This window comes from Schistocerca piceifrons, chromosome 4 (assembly GCF_021461385.2).
Source record: "Schistocerca piceifrons isolate TAMUIC-IGC-003096 chromosome 4, iqSchPice1.1, whole genome shotgun sequence".
Classification (NCBI taxonomy): domain Eukaryota; kingdom Metazoa; phylum Arthropoda; class Insecta; order Orthoptera; family Acrididae; genus Schistocerca; species Schistocerca piceifrons.
The window spans coordinates 168,618,579-168,633,656 of record NC_060141.1 but is presented as its reverse complement, the minus strand read 5'-3'; the positions used below and the strand labels follow the sequence as shown (position 1 = coordinate 168,633,656).

Genomic DNA, 15,078 nt, shown 5'->3' with positions numbered 1-15,078 from the left:
ACTTCACACGTGGGAAATTCTTTTTGGTGTGTGTGTGCGGGGGGCTTTGCACAAGATGGTTATGCACAAATTACATAAGCGCTGGATATATTTAGGAATATTCGAAAAACACAATCGTGTAACTTCGCAACAAAATCGCGCGGAATTCTCGACTTAGGTACCATAACCACTTAACCTCACATATTTATTTACGCTGTATTTCATCATTTGGAGGTTAGTTATTTTCACATAGGGCGCTTCTAACACTATTTTCTACTGTAGGGCAACAACACACCAAAAATACTTCGCCACAGTGGAATAATAAAAATCGAAAACGGACGATAATGTAAAGAGTATCTTGAAAATCATGTGAACAGCCGTCTGATGATGAACTTGCCAGTTCGAAACCGGTAACGGCGCTATTTACCTAAATAAATAGCAGTATTAATAGTGGCTGGTTGCTGTTTTCTTCTTTGTAAGAATTAACCTACATGATATTTGTCCTCAAGTCAAGGATTACTGCAGTTTCAACCATTCGGATGGCTTCTTATTAATGGTCTTTGCGTCTTGGCCTCATCGGCACGCAGATGTAAAGGAATAGGCTGTGTTTCGAAAGCGTGCCATGGTTTTAAGGTGATTTATTTTTCCAATGAATAACAAGTGTTCACTATATTTTTCGCATAGCCGTTTCTGTATTGTTTCAATCTTTGGAACGTATCCATTGTAATTCTTCAGAATGTCTTCGACAACGAACTGGCATTCATCCTCATTTGCTTCCATATTCTCACAATCTCTCCTGGCCGTCCAACAGGACTATGAATTGTACGATCAGACTTGGACAACCTTTTGTACAATTACCGTGGTACCTACAACATGTGATCAAAAGTATCCAGACACCCCCCCCCAAAAAAAAACATACGTTTTTCATATTAGGTGCATTGTGCTGCCAGGTACTCAGTAGTCATAAGACATCGTGAGAGAGCAGAATGGGGCAGTCCGCGGAAGTCACGGACTTTGAACGTGGCCAGGTGACTGGGTGTCAATTGTGTCATATATTTGTACGGGGGATTTCGACGCTCCTAAACATCCCTAGGTCCACTGTTTCCGATGTGATAGTGAAGTTGAAACGTGAAGGGGCACGTACAGCACGAAAGCGTACAGGGCGACCTCGTCTGTTGACCGACAGATACCGCCGACAGTTGAAGAGGGTCGTAATGTGTAATAGGCAGACACTTAACCAGACCATCACACAGGAATTCCAAATTGCATCATGATCCACTGCAAGTACTACGGCAGTTAGGCGGGAGGTGAGAAAACTTGGATTTCATGGTCAAGCGACTGCTCATAAGTCACACATCACGCCGGTAAATGCCAAACGACGCGTCGCTTGGCGTAAGGAACGTAAACATTGGACGACTGAACAGTGGAAAAACATTGTATGTAGTGACGAATCACGGTGCACAATGTGGCGATCCGATGGTAGGGTGGGGTATGGCGAATGCCCGGTGAACGTCATCTGCCAGCTTGTGTAGTGCCAACAGTAAAATTCGGAGGCGGTGGTGTTACGGTGTGGTCGTGTTTTTCATGGGTGGGGCTTGCACTCCTTGTTGTTTTGCGTGACACTATGTTTTAATCACCTTCTTGCTTCCCATTGTTGAAGAGCAATTCGGGGATGGCGGATGCATCTTTCAAGACGATCGAGCACCTATTCATAATGCACGGCCTGTGGCGGGTTGGTTACACAACAATAACACCCCTGTAATGAACTGGCCTGCAAAGAGTCCTGACCTGAATCCTATAGAACACCTTTGGGATGTTTTGGAACGCCGACTTCGTGCCATCGATACCTCTACTCAGTGCAGCACTCCGTGAAGAATGAGCTGCCATTCGCCAAGAAACCTTCCAGCACCTGTTTGAACGTATGGCTGCGACAGTGGAACTTGTCATCAGGGCTAAGGGTGGGCCAATACCATGTTGAACTCCAGCATTATCGATGGAGGACGCCACGAACTTGTAAGCCATTTTCAGCCAGGTATCCGGATACTTTTGATCACATTGTGTATTTTCAACAGCAATAAGATCAATGTGTCGGACTCGAAATTTCACTTGAGCTGTCCAGTTAACCCATTTTGTCGCCATTTCCATTAACGATTTAGTAAAAGTCTTTGACGTAACATCATTAACACCATTTCTTTTAGAAATCTGTTTCTTCGTCTCTTTTTTCATGTAATCCTGTGACGCGTCTTCATCACAAAATAAACAATTTGTTTGAAATCTAGTTTTTGAACTGAGGCTCGATAATAAATGTGCTCATTTTACACTGCACCTAGTGCAGCATACATTTCCTGAACTTTTCAGGAACAACAGTGGCACAGTTCAGCAGACCAACATGTTTACCATCCTTTCTCATCTTTCTACTCTCTATAAACGCTCGTATTCTTCCGCCTTCACTGTGATTGCATCTAGCACGTTCACAGCACTTTCACCACAAATGAAACATCCAGACACTGCACTGCTGAACGTAACAAAACATGGTCACCTGACAACTGTGAAGCATTAAAAATAGGCGCTCTGCCGAAGGATGTTTGCGGCGATGGTAGAGCAACGAAACTGAGAAATCTTAAACATGGCTGTGATTTAGCAACTTTATAAATTTGAAGATGCTGAAAAAAAAAAAAAAATCAGCCAGCCAATTGCAAACCACGCGCCTAGAACCGCTCGGCCACTCTGGCCGGCCCCAGAAACCTATGTCAAAGGCTAAATAAACCTTCGGTTTGCAACCGGTTGGATGATTTTTCAACCTCTTCAAAATTGATATAAATAATGTACTGATACATAAACGAACAAGCGTGAACGCTGGAAGACACCACCTAACTGAAAGTAAAGAAACTGAAGTTGGTCGTGATGTGATGTGATTTACAGAAGGGATGTCCCAGAGGAATGGTCGGTATTCATGGATATGACAGCAACGATCATTCGAAGCTAAAAAGCCTAGCAAACATGGACTCTAAAATGCATGACTTTAAGAGCTATGAACACTTGTTCATCTACGCTACAGTGAAACATCTCTTCTATTGATTAGGTGCTCACAGCTCTTAATCTATACCTCTTTGCTAGACCTTTTTGCTTCGAATGATCGTTTCTTTTATAACCCTGAATATTGACCATTCCTTCCGGGAAACACTGTATAACTGAACAATGGCGATATTTACTTATCAACTAGGTTTTTTTTTTTGTAACTTTGTCTTTGAAAACCCAATTTGAGGCTCTACTACTTTTCTCCCATAAAATTTTGCGTCAAATTTGTCAGTTCTGAGATGTTGCACGTTTTTCTGCGACGAAACGACTGTTTTTGGAAAAGAGAGAAAAATTACCGGTTTCTGATGTAGCTTTCCTATGCGAAAATTTAATGAAATAGCAAAGTTATGCTACGAAATCGATGCAAATGTAATGCTCTACAGTTTTGGTAACCTAGGCTAGCTTTATTAAACGCTTAGTTTCAGAGTTATTTGGAGAAAATAGAAAATATACGAAATTTTGGTGGTTTTCTCTTCAGAATGCCTGGAACTTCACGCAGAAATCAGGGAAAAGTCACATTTTTCATGCTGGGGGCATAATTGTGTGATTAAAAGAGCTTGCGGAATTTCACTAATTTTTGGGAGACAAATCACTTTTGGAACTCACTGTACTGGCATAAATTAGCCTGCCTCCTTGTAACTGGTGGGAGCGCGGCGGCGGCGGCGGCGGCGGCGTGGTGCAAGTGATGTCGATTGTCGGCAGCTTCTCTTTTGTTTTCATAAAAATTATGGAAATGTGTTTATAGGAGACCGTCCAAGTGTGCTTGGGATAGTTTTTTAATACAAACGAAAGAATAATAAAATGTTATATAGAACAGTCTTGATAGCATAAAAACACTTATTCATCAGTGGTGACCGGGTCCAAGCGATTGGATCTTCTTCAGACCGTACTCCAGTGATTAAATGTGGAGGCGACGGTATGGAGCACCTGTGGATACCACCCACCGATGTCGACATCAGTCGGTGTTATCCACAGTTCCTGCTCCACATATCATCACTGGAGTAGGGTCCGAAGACGATCCACATCGGGTCGAAACTGGTCATCAGTTACGAATAAAAGCGTCTCTTTGTGCGATCACGACTGTCCTATGTAACATTTTATTACTATTTCATTGCGATCGCTGCTGTTCATAATATGTTTACAACGATTATCAATATAACGAACGAACTACCTACGCGCCGGTCCTCATTTAGTGAATTTTAACTAAGACTTATTAAAATCTACTGATTTCCATCAATCAACTCCTTTAGACAAGAAAGGTCCGAGCTTACCCGGAACAGTTGTATATAGAAAAAAAAATAAAAAAAACAGTGCGCCTCGGGATGCCCTCAAAAATTAAGACAAATCGGGGGAAACCCAGCCGTATGGCAGCCCTGCTACACGAAAAAACTGTTTTCGACTGCCGAAACTGAACAATCGAGTAGGGCGGTGACAAGAAAAGCTTGGCTGGCGTGTTCGCTTTCGTGCGTATAGACACAGATAAAACATTTACATCAATGAAATTATCATGTTGCATTGTTGGTCGGGAGGCCTCCGGGGAAGTTCGGCCGTCGGGTGTTAAGTCATTTCAGGCGACGCCACATTGGACGACTTGATTCGTTGATAGACTAAAACAGTTTTCGTGAGTGCAATGGACGCAAATCGGTGCACTGCCGGTGAAACAATGTGTGCACGATATCAGGTTTGGACGTTTCGAAGACTGTGCTAAGATGTGAATAAGCCTTGAACTACATCATATCAATCAATGAACTGAAACAGCTTCGCGGGTGCCACGCTGTAGGCCGTTCCACAGACGAATATTCTCAGTAAATATGCCAGTGCCACGAATTTCAAATTGTTCACAGTTTGGAACTGCAGTTCCACATCAAGATGGCGACGACGGCGAGATTGTATGATAGTTTTCTCATTATCTTTAACAGATGTATAACGGATATAGAAATATTTTCAACGGAGAATCGCCAAATAAAAGCATCACACGTCATCGCTACCACTCTTATCTCGGAATCCTGCGTAGGGGTGGGATGCAATCAACTATCAGTCGCAACAATAATGCGGTACCTGTTTCCTCTTTAAAATGTATTTTAAGTCTTACGGTTGTAATTACACGACCTACGACAAAATTTTCACTGTAACAGTAGCAACATACAAATTAGTGTTTGCTCCACATCCTTTCACACAATGTTCCTACTATTTAGTAAAATAATGGTCACACCTGCTCCCATTCATTCTAAGTTTTCCTTGCGTGCACAATGTTCTCGTGAAAAACTAATTCAACTTATCGTCTGAGATCAGTGGTACGGTTAGTACAGCCTTACGTGTTCCTTCATTTCTCCAGGAACCAGACCAATCTTTTGACCACCTACAGTATCTTTAAAATTAGTTGGCTCACAGGGAGGGAGGGGAGACATGCAGCTGCGCAGGTAACAACAGTGGCGAGCTGGCTTTCCCTACCACGCCGCCAGTGGTTCGATTGGTAAATCGTTCGTTGTCTCGCTGTAGATGCATTTCTGTGTTCGTCAGATCTCTTTATAAAAAGTGGTATTTTCTGGCACTGAAGAGTTCTGCAGCCGTCAGGTATTGTGAACGAGTGTTTTGTGTCGGCGTTGCATTAATATCAACTGTGCAGCACGTCTAAACACCAGGTTCGCATTATAAGTTTTCGTGTAAGAACACGTTCACTGGCTGTGGAGATAATGTTCTGCTGCGTATATTCTTCCGAGTCCGACAATAGTGGTGGACAATGCGCGTATTTTGCTCTGGATAGAAAGAAACGTTCGAATGGAAAGGCCAATCACTCCAGTTATCAGGTCGATGAATTAGCTAACGCTAAAGGGCATAGTTTAATCAGGTTTCCTCCGTATCACGCTGCTCATTTAAATCCGACTGAGACTATATGGGCCTGGGTGAAAAGTAATGTGTTAAAAAACAGCAAGAAATTTACTGTCAATGAGGCTGAAATGCTAACAAAAGAAACCACAGGAGTGGTCTTGAATTGTCAGCCGTACTGAGAAGGTAGTTGAGGGGAGAGATTTGTGAAGGACTATGATGAGTTTAAATTAATACGTAACTTCTCTTGTTGCCATGTTGAAATTGCTTCTTTTGCCAAGAGTGTCACTAAACATTCTAACGCAGTTGAAAAAGAAATTGCGACAGAAGGCAATAGTTAATGAAAAAGCTCATACTCAGTACAAAAATCAATATGTAACTTCTTCACTTACATTGTTGCAAGACCCATAGCAATTCTCGTTTCACAGGCTATCGATGGTCCATGAAAATTACATTATTTCTTTTAAAAAAACCTGTTGTTACATGGCTGTTGCAGTAAATATGGAAGTTTCACACATTAATCACATCGCAAAATACTCTCCTCTTTGCGTGCTATCATTTACCAAAATGTTTATAAAATAAAAGGGATTTGTGAATATTTCACTCTGTCTTTTTCACTGGAGCATGCGTTCGTGACACAGCGCTCTATACATACACACCATTTTCTCGAGCCTGGAGAAAGATAGCGATATCTTTCCAAGTTTGAAGACTAATTCAGTATATTATCTACGTTTCATATGCAGCAACATACGACGTAACAAGTGCGAAACGCAAATTTACAGCGACCCTTATTTTTCACACAAACTTTAAGAATTTCTTGCAGTAATTATATCTAATACCGAAATATCTCAATAACTATGTCCATTCACGATGATGATGATGAAATAAGCTATAAGGTGTGCGAGAATAAGAGTTTATCTCCGAATAGTTTCTTTGAATTTGTTTGAATAAGATCGTAGATTGGCGGCTGCTATTAACTCTAACAAGCGAGCCTGGCACACTCCGCGCCGAGTAGGCCTGGAGTTATCGTCACTTGCTCAGGCGTTCAGCACACGCTGCCAACTACGCTTCCCTCGACACGCTCCGTACTACTGAACTGTCAATAGTAGCGACTAATTTTAAACGCACTGTACTTAACAGAGAGTTGGTCCATCTCTAGAACGTTATACAGAAGCGATTCTGCATGGCATGGATTCTACTACAGTCCGATTAAAATTACCTGATAGTTGACATCTTTCACTTGCCGCTACAGTGTTGCCACAGCCTCTGCCGGCTACCGCTGGGTTATAGGCGACACACAAATACTGTTAATGTGTAACGCGGAGCAATGCTGAAAGTGACTGCCGCGAGGTATGACGGAAATCAGAGAAGCTGAGTTTAAGTGACCTATGACTGAAGTGCGGCACACGACGGGTTCTGCAGCCCTTAATTTAAATCCATGTCCTAACCTAACCACATCTCGTGACGTGCATTGTATCCGAGGAAACGGCTATCAACAGTCTGCGGCAGAACTAAAATTACGATCGCTTTGTTCACGGCGTTTAAGACTAACCTGCACGACCAAATTCGGGGCAGAAAATTTTCATAATGTTTGTCAGCATAGCCATCTTCTGCAACAAAATTTCAGTTTTAGCGGTAAAAGCAAACTAATTTCTCGCTGTCATTCTTACCTGATAATAGTCTCACGCCAGCTACACAGGATGCCGCATTACGAACCGATGAGCAGTCTTGGTCGGGAGTTGATTCCCAATTACAGGTGACACAAGCAGGTTACAAACGAAGAAAGAATGGTATGCACAAAAAAGTAATACGATGATGAAAATGAAAGAACTACAAAGAAAAAATTACATTTAAACTAACTGAATAAAAATGATAAAGTTTTTTGATTAGACTTGGAAGAATAAAAATTTTCGCTGTATCTGACGAGATCCGAACTTTCGATCTTCTACACTCCAGTTTATACGCTAACCATTACGCTATGTCATTACACGTTACACACTGTTGTATTTATGACGTTGGTCTCCTAGTCGCTATAAGTAGTTGACAGCCTTCAAAAATTCAGCTACGTGCAATGTCGTGCGAAGCTAATCTAATGTAAGCCGACCTCTGTGGTAATAATAACTGTATGAATGACGCTGAATCGTGTGTTGTGCGAAAGGATCCAGTAATTTTTGATTAGTATGTATGAAACGTGTGTATTTTATTAGCATCGTTGTGTGTGTGGTTTTTAGTGTTTTATCAAGTGTGATGAAATAAGAAGTCAAAACAGCTACAACGGGTGAAGTGTCAACTATCCCGTAATTTTAATCAGACCATAGAGCTCGGTAGGTTTCCAGAGGTACGTAGCACCATATGTCGACCCACGTCACTAATTTCCGCAAATTACGACCACGTGGTTTGTGAACGCGGAGCTGCGTGGTGGATATGTTTCATCAGCCTCAGATCAGGCGAATTTGGTGGCCAAAACATCAACGTGAGTTCGCTACCCCTATCTTTTGACGTCTTGCGGGTTGACGCCAACGCCAGCGGGAAGGACATCATGCATAAAGGATGCGGGTAGTTCGCAATAATGTTCACGTATTCCACTGCATTCATAGTGCCATCGATTAATACCACAGGTCACTAGGAAGCGTAAGTGAACGTCCCCAAAGCGTAATACTGCTCTCACTAGCCTACGTCCGTGGCGTGTTGCATATTTTGAGCAGCCATTCGCCTAGATGACGTATCCGTACACGACAATCGGCCTAGTGTAACAAGAAACGTGAATCATCCTGCAAGGCGACGCGTTTCCACTGACTCATGGTCCAACCTCGATGATGCCATACCGACTACAATAGTAATTGACGATGTCGTCGGGTGAACATGGGAACACGTGCGGGACGTCTGCTGCGGAGCCCTGTTCAACAACGGACGCTGAACGGTGTGCTCCGAAACACTTATGCCACCATCTTACTTTGCAGTCACGTATGCCACAGATCGCTGCCTATACTGCTTCACAAGGCGGGCAAGCCTCCAGCCTCCATGTTCTGCGAAGAGGCGTAGACGACGAGTACCTTGACGTCAACTCGTGGTTTCACCGTCCTTCAACCACTTTCCGTAGATGCCCACGACAGTAGCACGCCAACAGCCGACCAAGCTCCGCTTTTCCGAGAAGCTCGTTCTCGGGCGAGCCGCCGGATCATTACAATCTGCCCTTTGTGACAACGCTCGTGGTCTCGCGGTGGGCAGTGGTCACAATGCTTTGGCTCATCGGCGTATTTCGTGATTAAAAACGCAGTAGTACTGTCAAAGAAAATGTGGCTCCATGTGCCACGTAAAGCTATGGCAGCATACTGAGCGGAAGTTCACCGACTCTTCTCCATGACACGAGAGTGAATATTGTTACTATTATTTTCTGTCACTCGTTCGGAACGCATTTCTTGATCATTTCGCATCCGTTGGCCATCTTCATACGTTGGCCGTCTTTTCGCCGGTCAAATGCCACGTGCTTCGTTTGTTTCAGCGGGACTCGGATTGCTCGTCGCCCCCTGGCAGGTCCGGAGAGGGCAGTTGGAAATCCAGAGTTACTCGGAAACCCAATGTTACTCGCCAGCTAAGAGGATCGACTGAGCTGCTCTCGTTTGTAGTCTTGTAGCTATTGTGTAGAATACAAAAGCAGAGGGTCTTATGTTCGAATTGGAAGGCCATATGTTCGAGTCTCGACAGAACTTTTTCCTTGTTTTAATTTTTTCGTCCGTAGTATGAAAGTACAGAAGCGAAAACGACCCCAAAAGCAGCGGACTGCGCCAGAAAAAAAATAGTCATTAGGACAGTGCAGGGCGACTGCAAGGATGGCCCGTCGCAGGCTGAGGGGCGCTGGTTACGCCGTGTGCGCGGCCACCGGCTTCAGCCGCACCACTCGCCAGTTCCTCTCTGAGGGCAGAGGCAGGGCGACAGCCGGTCTGATGGGCGTGCCTCGTGCAAACTAAATATTAGTTCTGTGTTTGTGTTGTTATCTGTGGAAGTTAAAATATTGATCCAGGGAGCGGGCGAGCGAGCAGTAGCAGCTGCGGCGGCGGCGAGAGGAGCGGCAACTCTTGACTACTACTCGCTAGCACCCGCGTACACTCCGACAGCCACCCCAAGCGTCCGCACGAACAGGCACACCCCTTGCCTCTCTCTCGTCCTGTCCTTTACTGTCTATCTACCTCTCTCTCTCTCTCTCTCTCTCTCTCTCTCTCTCTCTCTCGCTATCCCCGCCAGCTCTCCCGCCCCAGAATTTAACACACAATTACCAATCAAGAGATAGGAGCAAGAGCGTCCGCCATTGTTCTGACGGTGTGGCAGCGCGCCGTGCGGCGGGCTCGGGGTGGGGGGCGCCGCTGGTAGCGGCAGCACAGGCGGCGGCGGTGGCGGAGGAGGAGGAAAAGGATGATGATGACGGAGGTGGGGAAGGGAATAGGGAGGGAAGCGACGAGGCGCAGCGGCCGCCGCAGAACGGCAGCAGTAACCTGTATGTGAGACAGAGACACACAGGAGATGGCTGCACCGTACACCCCGTGACACCGCGCTCTGCAAAGCTCTGCTACGCTGGCCTACATCGAATGGATGACAGGCGGCAGCCCTAACTCTGGCTGCACTTAACTCCCCCCCCCCTCCCTCCCGCCACCATCACCGCATGCAGAAAGACAGTTATCTCGAAGTAGTACACGCCAAAAGGAGGCACCTGTAGAGCCAAGTTTTTAGAATCACAAACCTGCAAGAATGTAAGAAAGCTGCATGGTAAAATTCGATTCACACTGGACATCAGTGGGACACAAGTACCAACACCATCAAAGGGAGGTGTGTTCATACTAGACAGAACATCAACATATTATTTCGAATAGCCCACTACAACTGGGTTTGTGTCGTGTAAAATGTCAGAATATAGTACCAGAATTAAGAAACTAACAATGACTGCATTTATTAATGACCAAAGCAAAATTCATAATGGTAGCTGTGAGGTGAATTAAAGAACACAAAAAGATACATCCAAACATTCCAAAACAGCAAGAAGAGAAGTACCAAATAACACAAAAAACAAATCCATTTTCTGCTGAACAGAGCTGACTTTTTCACTGGCAAAGTGACAGAGTCTTTAATGAAAATTGTTAGACTGGTTTATGTTCTTATTTCTGCAAAATTTGGACACTTTTTCTTTGTATAGATATTTTACAGCTTGTATAATTTTCGCTTTCAGGTACTTGGGCTCTTTTCTGGAAGAACACTCACTGAAAATAGTAGCCTTAACTTCTGAAGTTAGCAGACAACACTATTTTTTCGCCACCACCATCGACACTTGCTTCCCAAGAAACCTTGCAGTGACATGCAGTTCTGCTCTGTCGCCGGTTAGAGTGAAAGGCACCGTTCAAAATGCACTGTGGAATATGTCGACATCCAGTATGAATTGACATTTAGATTGTGTTATCTTTAAAAAAAAAAAAAAAAAAAAAAAAAAAAAAAAAAAAAAAAAAAAAAAAAAAAAAAAAAAGGTGGTTCTGAGCACTATGGGACTTTAAACATCTGAGGTCATCAATCCCCTAGAACTTAGAACTACTTAAACCTAACAAACCTAAGGACATCAAACACATCCATGACTGAGGCAGGATTCGAACCTGTGTTATCTTTATTAACTGAAAATTCTGTAGATGAGATTCATTGTGCAGAGGCTAGAAAATACTTAAACATTTTGGTAAAATGTGTTTTAGCACACTTTCTAATCACACAACAATGGGCACATACCAGGTTACTTGAGTGTCCAGTAAACAAGAGATCCACTATTGCATTTCATTTGTTGCAGTATTTAAATAATATGAACTCTTGCTGTGCAGTTATACATCACAAAACACATTACATTCTTGTGTGCACCTTTGAAATGATCGTGCTGCAAACTTTTACATTTTCCAACAGTCAACAATGTTAATTTGCAGAAAATGGAGGGAATAGGCAAATAGTTCAAAATGTTTCTAAACTTTAAACTATGTTTTAGCAAATGTGAAAGTACTGTGTGCTGCAGTTGCCCTAGGACAACAAAAGCAGATATAATAGTATTTTTTAAGGAGGGAAACTTGAAAATAATTCTAGTTCTATCATAGCAGTTCACACAGTCATACTTTATGTCTGTGCTGTCACAACATATTATACTCAACCTGGATGAAAATAAACTATCACAAAAAATACAGAAAGAGCCACAAGATGCAAGCAAATAAATTGATCTATTCAAATTGTTGTGCCTTGAGGTTTCCAAGTCAAAGAGTCTTTATTCAAAACCACAAGAGGAAAAGGAAGAAACGAAGATGTGATATTACAAAAAGTTTATAGAAACAAAATAAATGTCTCTTCTTTTACAAACTGCATTAGATTCTTATGGGTTTATCCATTCTCTCACTCTGGTGAATTATGTGTGGTATTTCCTCTGTAGTTTCACAAATAGGAAAGACAACTTGCAAACAGAAAATTTTTGTGTAATGTATGAGCCTAACAAAGACTGTATTAGCCTTGGCCTTAGTGCAGTTGTAATTAATCACAAACTTTTAAATTTACATTATTTGTTTCCTCCATCCTCAGAACTTGAACCAATATTTTTTTCTTCAAAAACACAAAATTTCCCTGTCCAGCCATTATTTATTGAAGTATTGCCCTCCTACTTATATCGCCAGCCAGGTTCAATATTATAGCATTAGGTGGGGTTCCCACTGCAAATTTTTCAACCCACTGCTTTCCCTTCCGACATCTATTGCACAAACTGATGCACGAGTAAAAACGAATGAAAGTGTTGACCTTACTCAGTAATTTAAAATAATTCACATATATTTGCTTAGCATGCTTAGCACTCCTCCCCCCTCTTGTCATACTTTTATGAGCCCAATTATCACTTGACGAAGGTCTCATAAAAAATGAGTAAGTTTGAGGAAAAAGGATTTGAGCACGGAGGGGGGGGGGGGGGGGAGTTTGGTAATGGAATTCCAAATCGAAGACTTTTGAGACAGGTCACCTGGGAGGACATTGGGCCTACGAAACTGGTCATTTATGCCATTTTTTGAGATGTTACTGTCACATGTGTAATTGCTGTACCTTCAAGAGTAACACACAATAAAAAAGGGCCAAGCTTCAAGATTTATTTTTCATATTTACTTTAGTTCTTTGATAGATTACAAATTTTAAAACTGTGACAGAAAGCATACCTATACTCCCAAGAAAGAAAGGTTCAAGGTGAGTTACTGAGCCATTTCTTCCCCTTGAGCTTCCAAAATTTCTTAGTCGCACAACATATGTGACATATATGCAGCAGAATTACAGCAAACTACAAAACCTAACAAGTACATGCACAATATGTCAATGCAATCATACTGGCTCAGCCGTTCATGACAGCAGCTGTTACATTCTTTAATGTTTCTTTCGAAATAATTCTAGAAATTGACAACAGAAGGCAGCACCAGTCAAGTGGCAGGTTGCAAGACATGCCTACATTGTTCTCATATGAAATCGATCCAGCTTTCAAGTGATAGGTGGCTCACGTGTTGAGAAAATTGGAGCCCAACCTATACTCAGGTGCAGCCTTTTTAACATAAAAGTTTCGCCCCGAGCTATGCTAGGGCTTGGTCTCCAAAATGTTAAAGGAAATGTTTGGTAACAGCACACACTGATACCAAAATTGCACTACATAACACATGTCTGTTGCATTTAAAATGAAAAGAAATTTGGACACTATACAGTAACCAGTTGCAGTAATATTATAAATAATTAAAAACTGGATATAAATAGAAAATATGAGAACTGTTTCACATGCAGATAACATGTCTAATGCTTGAACTGCGTGATTCTCTTCTTCTGAACTGCAAACTGTGGCTCTCTCCAAGCAGTACCAGTACATTTGTAACTAGTACTGGTAAGCCACCACAAACCAAAATTATTGCCTGACACTTTTTTCAATTATAAATTAATGAAAATACATACCATACACAACGAGATTTCATAACATAAAGCATCCTTTCTCATGTGTACTAGTGTTATATGAAAATAGTATGTTCTGGCAAAGTGTTAATGTGTATTATTTCTGTATATAAGAAATTACTGGCTGTCTGCATTAACTTGGGCATTTCACCTATTGTTGCTTGCATACACATAATAAACAAATTATAATTTTCAGTCATGAAGTTTTAAATGTCTCATCTTTCGGGTGACAACAGTAATTAATGCTTCTGACACACAAACAGTGTGTTAATCATATGTGCCTTTTTGTATTACAGCCACATTATGAAAGTGTGAAAAGTTGAATTTGCAGATGACCAGTCAAAACAAAAATGCCATACAATATTGGAATATACTGCAACAGTAATATCTAATCACATTTGTAGGCCAAATGCCATTACAAAGGTAACACAAAATTCTTTCAAAATTTTGTCAACAGTTTCAATGAGACTGACAGGCTTCTCTCTTTTCCGAACTACTTATACCTTGATGTGGTTTTAAATGTTTGTCATTACCTTTCTACAGTTAACCCATAAACCCCGATTTTATGTGATACTCTGTCTTTTTCTCAGTATTAGATAGGATCTGACACTGACAATTCTGCAGCCACAATCTGAAGGTTCTCTGTGATTGTAGACATTATTTCTCTCTGTACATATACTTTAGATCTTTATTTCAATTTTCTCATTATGTTTAAACTTGACTTTATGCCAATGGCACAAATGTGGAACAAGTAACAAATTCCCCTATTTACAGACAAGCAATCAAATTGGCGATATTGTTTTCTTAAGCTAACTAACAGAACAGATTCTGCACATGAAATACAATGAAATTTAATCTTGTTCATGTTTGTCAATGGCGTAGTACTGGCGGACGTGGTGAAAAATGGAGGAGAGGGAGACAGAATTTTATATTGAACTGCATGTGTGAATTAAAACGTACATATAAAATGTTAATCCTGCAAATTTATTCTTTTATTTATATAAAGTTTCAAACAAATATCAGACAACATTTAGTAAGCCATACAGTTTAAGGATCCGACTGCAAACTTTTAATGCATATGTACTACTTTTTTTTTGGAAGTAGTACTAAATGATAGGCCTATGCCAAAGTAAGGTACACATAGTTCAATAACTTATATAAAAGGAAGAATTATGGAGGGCAAGGGGAACGAGGGCTGGAAGACAGTTAGATGAGGTGAAATAA

At 41.8% G+C, this 15,078-nt stretch overlaps 1 long non-coding RNA gene across 1 annotated transcript in view; it reads right to left on the bottom strand.

Moving 5' to 3' along the window:
* The window catches only part of LOC124796063, a 106,196-nt gene that overhangs the window by 66,830 nt on the left and 24,288 nt on the right, over positions 1-15,078 (bottom strand). The window lies entirely within an intron of this gene.